At 40.6% G+C, this 10,927-nt stretch overlaps 1 long non-coding RNA gene across 1 annotated transcript; it reads right to left on the bottom strand.

The window, feature by feature from the left end:
- Positions 1-818: 818 nt before the first annotated feature.
- Positions 819-8,195, bottom strand: LOC141572256 (uncharacterized). The gene is made up of 2 exons (XR_012497565.2): positions 7,897-8,195; positions 819-1,315 (listed from the first exon to the last, which is right to left on the bottom strand). It is a non-coding gene; the product is annotated as an uncharacterized LOC141572256 (long non-coding RNA).
- Positions 8,196-10,927: the final 2,732 nt, after the last annotated feature.

Below are 10,927 nucleotides of genomic sequence, written 5' to 3'. Positions count from 1 at the left end.
GTACGTATAAGTGTTTTATTCCTTTTCATGGCAAAATAATATTACATTGTATGGATACACTACATTTTGTTTACCCATCCATCAGCTGATGGACATTTGAGTTGTTTCTACTTTCTGGTTATCATGAATAATGCTGCTGTGAACATTTGTGTACAAGTTTTTGTGTGGACATATGTTTTCACTTCTCTTGTATACCTGGGACTGGAATTGCTGAGTCATATAATAATTCTCATATTTAACATTTCGGGGGGACTGCTGAACTGTTTTCCAAAGTGGCTGTACCATATTATAATCCCACCAGCAATGTATGAGGGTACCAATTTCTCCACATCCTTGATAGCACTTATTATTGTCTGTTTTTGTTTTGTTTTGTTTTGTTTTTCTGAATATAGTCATCTTGGTGGATATGAGCTGGTATTTTATTGTGGTTTTGATTTGCATTTCCTTAAGGACGAATGAAGTTGAGCATCTTCTCATGTATTTATTGGCCATTTATGTATATTCTTTGGGAAAATGCCTATTCAAATCCTTTGCCCTGTCCCTTCCTTTAAACTTTTCTTTATTGTGGTAAAATATACATAACATAAAAGTTACCATTTTAACAATTATGGTTCATTAGGCATTAGGTACATTCACATTATTGTGCAACCATCACCGCTTTTCCATCTCTAGAACTTTAATATCATTCCAAACTGAAACTCTATCTCCATTACCTCCTCCTTCCAGTCCCTGATAACAACTGTTCTCCTTTCTGGGTTTTGTTTGTTTGTTTGTTTGTTTTTTGCTTTGTTTTTTAATAATAGCCATCTTAATGGGTGTGAAGTGATACGTCACTGTGATTTTTATTTTCATTTCCCCGATTAGTGATGCAGAGCACTTTCTCACGTGCTTATATCAGGTATGTGATTTGCAAATATTCTCTCCCATTCTACAGGTTACATTCTTACTTTTTTTTTTTAATTGGGGAAGGGGAACAGGACTTTATTGGGGACCAGTGTGTACTTCCAGGACTTCTTCCAAGTCAAGTTGTTGTCCTTTCAATCTTAGCTGTGGAGGGTGCCGTTCAGCTTCAAGTTGTTGTCCTTTCAGTCTTAGTTGTGGAGGGCGCAGCTCAGCTCCAGGTCCAGTTGCCATTGTTAGTTGCAGGGGATGCAGCCCACCATCCCTTGCAGGAGTTGAGGAGGCAAAATGGCAGCCTTGTGGCTGAGAGCCTACTGGCCCATGTGGGAATTGAACTGGCAGCCTTCAGAGTTAGGAGCACGGAGCTCCAACCGCCTGAGCCACAGGGCTGTTCTCACTTTCTTGATGGTGCACCCTGAAACACAAAAGTTTTTAATTTTGAGAACTCCAATTTATCTATTTCTTCTCTTGCTGCTTGTGCTTTGGAGTCATAGCTAAGAAACTGCTGCCTAATCCAAAGTCAGAAATTTACTCCTATGTTTCTTCTAGAGGTCTTATCATTTTAGCTCTTATATTTAAGCGTCTGGTCCATTTTGAGTTAATTATTGTATATGGTGTGAGGTAGAGCCAGGGTGATCTTTTAAAAACACAAAGCAGGTTCTGTGACTCTTCCTGCTTAAAATTCATTACTGCTCTTAGAGCACAATCTACGTTCTCTCCACAAGGTCTTCCTTCCTTCTCATCTCATTCCCCTGCCTTTCCGCTCTGCATGTGAGTTTGCTGCAGTCAAAGCCACCTTCTAAAAGTTCTTAATCATGCAGACTCCTTCCTGTCTCAATGCTTTTGCGCTGTTGTTACCCACAGCTAAAACACAGAATATCTGGTGGCCGCGGTCACTCTTGACATCTCAGTTCACAGTGCCTCTTCAGGAAGACCTTTGCTCATTATCTGAAGTATGTTCCCCCCGCTGCCCCTGTCTTCCTTTATTTGTTTCCTTCACAGGAATATTAAAAAACAAAATTCGACTGAGGAAAATTTAAAGATCTTATTGGCTTTCTTCAACAATTCATAAACCAGGCAGCATCCAATCCAGCAGATAGAAAGGAGCTCTGAGGAGCTTTTACAAAATGAAAGACTTTTATAGGCAGAAGGGAGCAGGAACAAGGGCGTTATACGAGGCAAAAAAGCGGATTGCTTATTGCAAGGTGACTATATTTTAGGAGACGGCAGGGTTTTATCAGGCAGATTACCCCTGGTTTAAGATTCCATTTCTTGGGCAGAGGACCTGAACAGATATTTCTCCAAAGAACAACAGACATTGGAAAAAATGCTCAATAACACTAACCATAAGGGAAATGGAAATCAAATCTACAATGAGATATCACCTAACAGCTGTCAGAACATTATCAAAAAGTCAACAAATACCAAGTGTTGGCGAGGATGTGGAGAAAAGGGAGCCCTCATGCACTGTCGGTGGGATTGTAAATTGGTGCAGCTACTGTGGAAAACAGATGGAGGTTCCTCAAAAAATAAAAAATAGAACTACCTAATGAACCAGCAATTCCACTTCTGGATGTTTATCTAAAGAAATTCAAAACACTAATTCAAAATGATATATGTGTCCCCGTATTTACTGCAGCATTATTTACAATAGACACGATATGGAAGCAACCGAGGTGTCCATCGATAGATGAATGGATAAAGATAAGTTCTATATACACAAGGGGATATTACTCTGCAACAAAAAAAGAATGAAATCTTGCCATTTGCAACAACATGGATGGACTTTAGAGGCGATTATGCTAATAATTCAGACAAAGAAAGAGAAATAACCATATGATTTCACTTATGTGTGGATTCTTTAAAAAAAGCAAACAAATAAAATAAAACAGAAATAAACTCATAGGTACAGAGAACAAACTGATGGCTGTCACAGGGGAGGGGGCTGAGGGACGGGTGAAAAAGGTGAAGGGGAATAAGAGACAAACCTCCAGATATAAAAAAAAAATAGGTTACAGGATGTAATGTACAGCATAGGGAACATAGTCAATATTATTGTGATAACTGTATGGTGATAGTTGGTTGCTAGACTTATTGTGGTGACCACATCATAAGGAATGTAAATGTTGAATCACTATGCTGTATACCTGAAGCTAATATAATATTGTATGTCAACTATACTATAATATTTTTTAAAAATACATCTTGGATTAAAAAAAGAAGATTCCATTTGTGGGAGAGCTGAAATTGTAATTAATTTAACTCTCAGTTTGGTAACATGGGGCTTAGCATAACTGACTCCATTTTGGGCCTGTGGTGTTGTTTTTAACAATGATTAACAAAGGCTATATTCACTTTGATTATTTGCAGACTTCTTTATTGCTTTTCTCCCTCATTTTAGCTCCATGAGAGCCAGGATCATATCTGTTTTGTTCACCTTTATCCCCAGCACATAGTACAGTGCCTGACACATAACAGGGGCTCAGGAAATATTTGTTTTAAGAAAGAAAGAGGAAGAATGGACATTATAATTAGTGTTTCTTCCTTTCCCAGCATCCTTTCCCACTTTTGTCAATTCTATCACCTCCATCTTTCATCACCTTTTGCCTGGATTTTCTTCCATTTCCTGTTTTCATGGAATGTGATATTATAAGTTAGAAAATCCATTTTTGCTTTTTTTGTTGTTTTTGTTTTCTTCCCTCTTCTTACTACTCATGGAAAGTAAGAACCAGTGTTCAGCTCTCTAGCCCACAACAATTTTTTTCTTTTCTAAACGTTCTCAGTAGAAGCTCAACATTGAACTCTCTTGGTCTTTGCCTATATTTTCATTTAAATAAGACTTTTCTCCTCAATGCATATGAAGGCTTTCTAAGAAGAGAATTTCTTTTCTAACTTAGAGAGTGGTTGGCTGAGTTCTGGGCAAATACATATCTATAAACACTCGGGAATTGATCAGCAGCTCATTTTTAAACCAAATAAGACTCAGGTATGCTACGCTTAAAATGTCAACAAATTCCAAATCAGTAGATTCTGAAACTGTTACAACCCTACAGAATACAACATTTAGTTCACCAAGAAATTTTGTGCAGAAATTCTATTAGAAGTAATCACATAATAATAATAGGTGTTGTCAAAAATCCTGCAAATGATGTCTTGTAGATGACTCCGTTTAAATGGAGGAAGTGGGGCCCTTTGGTGACATATCTCTACGTACATTTCTGCCTCATATCAAGTCAGCAGGATTATAATCATAAAAAAGGAATACACCTTCATCTTAATGTTAAACTCTGCTTCCCTCCCTTCCCCCCTCTGTTGTTAGAAATTCTTTTGATGAAGACTGCAGCCAGAAACATGGGTAAAGACCATTTTACCTGACAGCTTCACATTCTGGATTTTCCTTTTTCCTTTTTTTTTTTTTTTTTTAAGTCTGCCATCTTGCTTATCATTTACAAATATCCAAATACCTAAGAAGTGAGCCCAAAAGATAATTGAAACTTTTGATCCAAGAAATAACTCACACATTTGTTTTGCTTTGCTCTAATCTTCAGAGCTGTATATCATGCTGACAAGTCCCAGATTTTTAAAAAGCAGATTTTCCTGTGCCCTCCCCTCCCCCCGCTTTTGTTGTGGTAATATTTTCTCCTATCTTCCATCTTCTCAAAAAAGTAGGTGTAACAGTCTAATCAGCTTTTACCAACTTTTCTGCAAGAACAAGGCAGAAAATATGAAGATATAAATCAAGAATTGTTATTATTGTTTATGTAGTGGTGATATATGGTTCCACTGGGCTTTGTGCTTTACATGGCCACTTTGAAAACACAGAATGCTGCTCAGGCATAAGCGATTTGTTTCTGAGCCCTGTGCTTGGATATTTCTAATAAATATTATTCTGTCTCTGATTTTACGATATCAACAAGATACCCATTCAATAAAATATTTTCAGATTCCTGGTATTAAGTCTACATTGTCAAACAAAGATAATGTCCCTAAAGTCCAAGAACAGTAGGTAGAGAAAACATTCAGCATAAAATAAATGTTTGTAAATCATCACAATAACGATGATAGATTTATTCATGGGACAATGTCTAGAAGGTTGTAGATCAACATATTAAGCCAAGTTTTTTTGGATAGAGAAGTCAAAGGTGATTTTAATTTTTTTCTTATCTATATTAATTTTTTCTAACTGTGAATGTATATTACTTTTGAAATAAAAAAGGTCCTTCTCAAAGAATAGTGCATAGGAAGATTTGATAAAACTATGTATAAAAATAGAATGAGTAACATTCTTTAAAGGAAACTAGGGAGAGTAGCTTCTGAGAAAGTGAAAATCTGATTTCTCTTCTAGTATTAATTTCTGAGTTCATGTTGTGCAGATTTTCTTTAGCTTCGATGAAAACACTGGCTACCTATTGTCCACCCCCATCCTTGTAGCTAAGCCAGGCCACCATGCCTACATGCCACATGTCAGGAAAAACAAGTGGCAGACCTTCTTATTTCCCACTGGGAAAATAGGCTTCTCATTTGATTGCCAACTGTATCCCACTCCAATCCTATTTCCACCTGGCTCCCGATTCCTGACTTTTTCTTCTGTTTAAAGCTGTGTGATTTCCCCCAGGACACCCTAAAGACTAGGTCTGAACACAAACTTCCAGGTCTAAAAAGTGGTGACCATTCAGCCCACAAATCCATGTAATACCTTTTATGCCCTCCCACCCCACCCTAACTCTTTCTCCCAGTCCCTTGTCTCAAGATGGTCAAGGAAGATAAGATGGAAAGCCCCCTCTCTTTATTATAATAGCCCCACCATTTTACCTCTTAATGCCTCCTCTTGCAGTCTTATTTGGAAAAAGAAGAACTTAAGTGAAATGTCAGAGAAGGCTGGACCAAAATATAGAATGTTGTGGAGTTTATAGTAGCGACCTCTGGTCAAACATCTTGGAGATATTCAGCTTTATGAACCAGAATAACCATATCTATCTCTTGTTCATGGCTAGTATCTGCCCTGACTGGTCAGTATTATGCCGTCTCAGTTGTTAAATATTTTGCTATCATTCTCAAAGCAAAGTTGTAGTGTAAATTGACAGTGTTTACAAGAGACCTGAACCTGAGTATGACTTAGGGCCAGTAATTTATCTTCTCTAAGCCTTGGTTTACATAATGGGAAAATGGGGCTACTAATACTGCTCTGCCCACTTCAGAGAGTTACTGTGGTGATCAAATTGTGATAACGGATGCAGAAGTTCCTTGTAAATTGTGACAGACTGTGCACCGTCAAGAAATGATGATAAAAATGATTGATAATGATGATAAGAATATTGGTGGAGAGCGCCAAGATGATGGTGATAATAAAGAATAAAAAAGAAAGAGAAAGAGAGAAAGGAAGGAAGGAAGGAAGGAAGGAAGGAAGGAAGGAAGGAAGGAAGGAAGGAAGGAAGGAAGGAAGGAAGGAAGAAAAACTTGGGAACACCACGGACGATCCTTTTCTAGTTCAGTGTGCCACAAGCATTACCCGCTAGCTCACAATTCACAGTAACAATTAGGCAGAAGCGTATAAACTGGCAACATCAACCCTCTCTGGTTTCTACCATTGTAGCCCCCAGGTTGTTTACTGGCCTGGCGCTGATAGGCGCTCCCCTTTGTCTGCGGGCCTTAGTTCCAAGATTTATTTCCCATCCTGGCTGGGAAACCTTTCTATCATGTAATTCCAAACAATCACGTTCAGCTCTTGATGTCCGTTTAATGATCGGCTAGGACCTAGAGCCAGTAAAATGGAAAAGCAGAATTATCTCAATGTGTTCCTGCACCCCGACACAGCATAGTCTGAGCTGAATTCTCTTGTGTCCCCTTCTGATACGTGTCCCCTTCTGATACATGTCCTGTGATCCCCACAACCACTTGGCAAGTGTCTCGGATGAGCTGTTGGTGTGGCCAGGTGAAGGTAGTAATTGGCTGCCTCCTGCCCTCCCTCCCTCGCCCTTTCTTGTCCTTCCTACCACCCCCGTCCGTCCCTCTTTATGAGGACTCTGGGTCTGTCCTAAGTCATATAAGATGCTTCTGACTGACCTTGAGAAGAGCTCCTCCCCTCCTTCCCCGCCCTTGGAGGAAGGTGCAGAAGAGCTCCGTGGAGTCTATTCCAACAGAGGCAGCAGATACTCGCAGAATAATTGGCTCCTGTAATTCATTCAGAGCAATGGCTGGATGGCAGGGAGGTTTAAATCCTGTGGCCTTGAGGGGAAAACATACTCTAGAAAGGTTTCTTTCTGCTTTTGTTAATTGTGAAATAACAATACTTCCTGTGGAGGAGGCCCTGTTGGTAAGGGCTTTCCTGTCCCTTCACATAGTAGTGCATGGTCTCTGGGATCCTCTCTTCCCCGTTTCCCTTTGGGGTTAGGTACCTAAAAGTGAAATAGCGTATAAGATAGTAGGGAGAAGATGTGAGGAGCCAAGGCTTAAAAACATATACAGAGAGAGAGCCGGGCCTCGGGGTGGGGGGAACGTGGGAGGGGGTCATTTTGCAATGGCCTCACAGTCACAAAAGGCGTCAAATTCCACATTATACATTATCTTTAAATGAGATTTGCCACAGTTGCAAAAATGCACCAACAGGAGTCAACCATTAAAACATCACAATTTCCATTTGACCCAGTTTTGGCATTTCCTAATATACAAGGATCCTCTCTTGACCTCTGAGAGACCCTGGATATGACCATGAAGCAACCAGACTGATTGTCAGGAGGAGTTAGTTTGGGATTCTATTTACTGGAGGAATTATTCTACTTGGTTGTTATATTTGTCCATCTTGACAGCCCCGTGAAGTTGGTTCTGGTATTAGCTCCATGTCATAGATGGGAAAACTAAGGCCTTCTTCAAGGTCACAGCTAGAAAGTGGTGAAGCTGAGGTACAAATCTAGGCTGGTATAACACTGAAGCATCTTTCTATCCTTCCCTTATTAATGACAACACAACCCATCATTTTATAGCTAACCCTGTACTTACTCATCAGCCACGGGCATCTGGGATCACCTTCCCAAGGGGTGCTGCCCCCTCTTTGGGCAGGGATGGTCCTGCAGAAGCTGTCAGGTGGGGCTTAGATTTATGCCTGGGTTAAAATCCTCTAAAATGCCCTCTGAGAGAGAGTCCGAGGCACCTGATGCCTTGATTGTCATGGAAGACACCATGTTTAAGTTAGTCTGACCTCCCTGAGCTCATTTCTTTGTCCCGGTCACCTCTGTTTCCATCAAAAATAACAGGTTGCTGATAAGCTGGCTCTCAGCTTCCTGGCTCAGACGGTGGACTCTGAATCTGTGCTCAGAGGAGGGCTCTCAAGTTCAAAAAAGCCCTCATGCTCTCTATTTTGACAGGTTGAGAAATCCAATCCATTTATTTTGAAAACCCATTAAGCCCAGCCAATATGGGATATTTAGAAAGGCCAGAATTTTACTTCTGGTCAGAAGGTCAGTGCTGTCATAAAATAACAGCTAAAGGAAGTGAAACAAAACATATTTTATTGTACGGCTATCATTCCCAAACATTCTTTAAAAATATACTTTCAGTTAAAATAAGACAAAACAAAAACACAGCACACTGAATTGCTGGAAATTGCCATCACTATAAATTCTCTTTGTTCAGAGTACTTATTGGATTTTGCAGGCCCAGTTCTCAGATCAGTGACACGCACATAGTAAATGCTCATTAAGTGCTCAACGAACGAGCCTCAAAATGGTTTCCTTTGGTATTTAATGTTTTTTCTAGGTATTAGTTTCCCTTGTTCCAATGGCTGTTAAATCATCTTCAAGAAAAGAGTATCTGATTTTAGTTCTCTGGAGCATTGAAAAGTGAGTTCAGAAGAAGTAAGTCTGACTCTTCTTGGCATCTTAAATTATATATTATTGATGATACAGATAACAGGGTCTTATGGTCAGATTCTCCAAAGATAATTCATTTGATCTTTTCAACCTTGTGAAGGAGCCCTGGGAGACGTTATTATGTTCATGTTATCCCTAGGAAGGGTGGGTGAGTACAGACCATTACCTGAAAGAAAATAACCTTACTATGAGGTGACCCTGAACACGAAAAATGTTCAGAAGATGGTGCGAAACATTCTTGTATTTTTCCACTGAGTCACCTTCCAGTCCGTATACTATCTCCCTTTGATGGATATTTTGGTGACCCCCTTTTTGGATCTCCTCTCCCTCTTCTCTTACCTCCCACAATCCCCTCCCTCTTCTCCACCTCATCTCTCTGAGCACCACCATGGAGAATCAGCAGAAAACCCTCAAGGTTCTAAGCATACCATAGCTCTTGCCGTAAGCATAGCTCTTGCCTTCGCCTTGGTGGCATATAGCAGGTCCTAATCCTGCATCCAAAGATTTGGTTTATAGTCAAAGGGAGCCAATGTATGACCTGAGACCAGAGTTGACTCTTGGAGTCTCCAGGTTGACTCAATTAAATAGGGCTTCTTTTTTCTGCCTAAGCTGTGAACCCACTGAGAAGTAAGAACAAATAGCAAGCAAATGGAGGTAATGTATCACCTTAATGAGAAACTGGGTATTGGAGAATGTGACTTAGAGCCGTAGGCCAGCAAGCTTCCTAGTACAGAATCCCAGAATTAGAGACATTCGCATGCTGGACAGGGGTAGGCTGCCCTTCATCAGGGCAGAACCCTGTGGGGAGTTAGCTCAAAAAGGAAAGGGAAAGGAGGGTTCTAGGTTATGAATTCCCAGTTCCTTCTTCCAAACTCATCAGTCCGGTAAGTCATTTTTCCCCACCAGGGGAGGAATGAGTGAAGAGTGGGGAGAGGCCAGGTGTTACTCTTATAGATGTCTCTTCTCATGAAGAATCATCAAGAAGGGAAGTATTGCCCCTTAACACAGCATGTTTTATTGACCCACACCGTTTTCAGAAAGTTGACAGAGTAGGTGATGTTTAAAAATAAGGAGATTTTGCATAAAAATCACAATTCCTGGCATTCTTGAGAAGTGGAAGGATTTATCAGCCATGAACCTGTATTCCCATGTGGCAACAATAGCTCAGAGCTGGTCGCGCCTGTACTTTTAGGCCGGTCTGTGTGCTTTAGCTCATCAAGGTCCCCCGTTCCTACTGTGTAGATACTGTTCTCTCCAGTTGTACTCATTTGTATTTCCTGCCTGGTCCTTCTGGGCAGTTTCCTTTGTTTCCTTTGCTGGACCTGTGTAAGTCTAGAGTGGAATATCTACAGCACCAACAGATTTCTCTCTTGCTAATGTTGCCCAGTCCTGCTGCTCATCGTTTCACTTTGATATGTTATTAGCTTAACAAAGGCTCGGTCTTTTTATTGTTTTACTAAAGATCTCTTCTGTAGCAGAGGTTGTGCATTGGAGAAGATAAAGGAGGTTTAAGGAAAAGGAAAATCCTTTCCTAACAAACAAAGGAAGAAACCAAGGCCCAGAGGTTAAGGAACTAATCAAGGTATATTGCAGAAGGAAGACACCCACGCTGTCCTTTGATGTCCACTCCTTTGTCCAGAAAGCCATTTCTGCTTTACTTGGGCGCACTAATCCAGATGAACAACAGATGACACACCTGAGTGTGAATTTCTGAAATATATTTTGCCTCCCTAGGTGACCAGTTAGGCAGAAGCCCCAGCACGACTGGATTCGCAGCTGCTTTTCTAGGGCAATGATAGGTGAAGAGGAGGAGTGATAAGGAGAGATGGTAGTCAAAGAGTCTTTTTATGGCCTGTCTGAAACTCTCTGTCCCTTCCACGGGTACAAAGGGGGTCAACTCAGGGAAGAGCAGGACAGTATGAAGCCAGCCAGACCTCATTCACACATTTCCCCTCTTACCTCACCCACCAATCTGTAGGATATACCTATCCTTTCCCTAAAGACTTGGCATAAACCAGAGGGCAAGATGGTTGCTGTGACAGATGGATGTCTGGATAGATGGATGGATGCGTGGACCAATGGATTGCTGATTCATCTCCGGGAGTTTTGCGAGCTCCTTCCATGTGTTTGCAGCAGAAAACATTTTGTTTTTAGGCCCCTGC

The sequence above is a fragment of the Rhinolophus sinicus genome, chromosome 14 (assembly GCF_057876585.1).
Source record: "Rhinolophus sinicus isolate RSI-liver-muscle chromosome 14, RSI-T2T, whole genome shotgun sequence".
NCBI lineage: Eukaryota > Metazoa > Chordata > Mammalia > Chiroptera > Rhinolophidae > Rhinolophus > Rhinolophus sinicus.
This window is presented reverse-complemented; position numbering and strand designations above follow the sequence as displayed.